Source organism: Prinia subflava, chromosome 4 (assembly GCF_021018805.1).
Source record: "Prinia subflava isolate CZ2003 ecotype Zambia chromosome 4, Cam_Psub_1.2, whole genome shotgun sequence".
NCBI classification, from domain to species: domain Eukaryota; kingdom Metazoa; phylum Chordata; class Aves; order Passeriformes; family Cisticolidae; genus Prinia; species Prinia subflava.
In genome coordinates this window covers 73,317,734-73,320,501 of record NC_086250.1, presented here as the reverse complement: position 1 = coordinate 73,320,501, position 2,768 = coordinate 73,317,734, and positions in this window count along the sequence as shown.

Here is a 2,768-nt window from a genome sequence, read left to right as displayed (position 1 = left end):
ACCCTGAAACCCCAAAGGGCTCTGAACCCCAAAGGGTTCCACCCCCCAAAGGGCTCTGCACCTCTGTATCCCATAGCTCTGCACCCCAAACTCCTCTGCACCCCACATTTCTGTCCCCCAACATCCCAGGGCTCTGCACCCCACAGGACTTTGCACCCCACCGTCCCAGGGCTGTGCACCCCGAAAGGCGCCGCTCCCCAGCACCCCGGGACCCTTCACCCCGCAGCCCCCGGGCTCCCCAGCACCCCGGGACCCTTCACCCCGCAGCCCCCGGGCTCCCCAGCACCCCGGGACCCCTCACCCCGCGCCCCCCGGGCTCCCCGGGACCTTCACCCCGCAGCCCCCGGGCTCCCTGCTCCTGCCCGGCCCTGGGGCCCCCGCCCGGCCCCGTTCCCGCCCAGCCCCGGGCCCGTCTCTCCCTTTTCCGCCGCTTTTGCCCCAAATCTGCGCGGATTCGGCGCGGCCGTGCCCTACTTCTGGGAATTATGGGATTAGGGGAATCTTCCTGCGGGAGCCGGCAGCAGGCGCGGCCCCGTGCGGGCCGGGGGCTGCACGGCGGGGGGACAGGGGACAGCCCCCAGCCCCTTGGGGTGTCCCCAACCCCGCAGAGGCTGGGCGTGGGGTCCCGCTGGTGCCTGGGTACTGCCACACACCCCTGGGGACAAGCTCGGGGTCCTGGGTGTCCCCAACCCCATGGAAAAAGGGTCGTGCTGGCACCTGGGTGCTGCACACCCCGGTGGGGTGGGCTTGGGGGTCCTGGGTGTCCCCAGCCCACAGAGGGTGGGCTCAGGGTCGCGCTGGCACCTGGGTGCTGCCACACCCCCCTGGGGTGGGCTGGGGGGTTCTGAGTGTCCCCAACCCCACGGAAAAAGGGTCCCGCTGGTGCCTGGGTGCTGCCACACAGCCCTGGGGACAAGCTCGGGGTCCTGAGCATCCCCAGCCCCACAGAAGGTGGCAGAGGGTCCCACTGGTGCCCAGGTTGCTACTGGGGGACTCTGAGTGTCCCCAAGCCCAGGAAAGGTGACCAGAGGGTCCCTCTGTCACCTGGGTGCTGCCACAACCCCTGGAGTGGGCTGGGGGATCTTGAGTGTCCCCAAACCTATGAAGGGTGACCAGAGGGTCCCGGTGGCACCCAGGCACTGCCACACACCCGTGAGACCGGGCTGGGGTGTCCTGGGTGTCCCCAGCCCCACGGAGGGTGACCAGAGGGTCCCAATGGCACCCAGGCCGTATCTGCCACCCCACCGAGCCCCCCTGATCCCCAATTTCTGTCTCCCGGCCCCGATCCCGCCGGGATTCCTCCCACCCCGCTCTCCCTGCGGGAGCCCCTGGCACTGGGCCGTGGTTTCCATGGCACCCCCGGTCCCTGGAAGGCACCAGGGCCCAGCAGGGTCACAGCCTGGGTCCCCTGTCACCCCCAGCTACGGTGTGACACCCCGGTGACACCCTGGGGTCACCCCAGAGCTGGCCCTGGTCCCTCCGGGGACACTGCTGGCACAGGAATTTGGGACACGCGGTGGCCGTGGCACCTCCGCCCAGCCGGGTGCCACCGCCTGGGGACAGCGATGTGGTGACGTGTGCCTGTGGCTGTGCTGTGCCAGCACCCAGGGGAGTGGTGCCAGGTCCATGTGACACCAGAGGTGGCAGGGTTTGGTGCCAGGTCCGTGTGACACCAGAGGTGACAGGAGAGTGATGCTATGTCTGTGTGACACCCAGAGGTGACAGGGCTGTGGTGCCATGTCCATGTGACACCCAGGGGTGACAGTGTTACAGTGGCATGTCCTCGTGTTATGTGATGTGTCCCTGTGGTTCCTGTGCCAGAACCCAGAGGTGACAGGGTTTGGTGCCATGTCCGTGTGACACCAGAGGTGACAGGGATTGGTGCCATGTCTGTGTGACAGCAGAGGTGACAGTGATGCCATGTCCATGTGACACCAGAGGTGACAGGGTTTGGTGCCATGTCCGTGTGACAGCAGAGGTGACAGTGATGCCATGCCCGTGTGACACCAGGGGTGACAGGGATTGGTGCCATATCCATGTGACACTACAGGTGACAGTGTTGTGGTGCCATGTCCATGTGACACCAGAGGTGACACGGTTTGGTGCCATGTCCGTGTGACACCAGAGGTGACAGGGATTGGTGCCATGTCTGTGTGACACCCATAGGTGACAGTGTTTGGTGCCATGTCCGTGTGACACCAGAGGTGACAGTGTTGTGGTGCCATGTCCATGTGACACCAGAGGTGACAGGGATTGGTGCCATGTCCGTGTGACACCCAGAGGTGACAGGGCTGTGGTGCCATGTCTGTGTGCCACCAGAGGTGACAGTGATGCCATGTCCGTGTGACACCAGAGGTGACAGGTTTGGTGCCATGTCCATGTGACACCAGAGGTGACAGTGATGCCATGTCGTGTGACACCAGGGGTGAGACAGTTTGGTGCCATATCTGTGTGAAACCAGAGGTGACAGGTTTGGTGCCATGTCCATGTGACACCAGAGGTGACAGTGATGCCATGTCCATGTGACACCAGAGGTGACAGTGATGCCATGTTGTGTGACACCAGGGGTGACACGGTTTGGTGCCATATCTGTGTGACACCAGGGGTGACACGGTTTGGTGCCATATGTGTGTGACACCGGAGGTGACAGGTTTGGTGCCATGTCCATGTGACACCAGAGGTGACAGTGATGCCATGTCCATGTGACACCAGAGGTGACAGTGGTGCCATGTCCGTGTGACACCACAGGTGACAGTGTTTGTCACCAT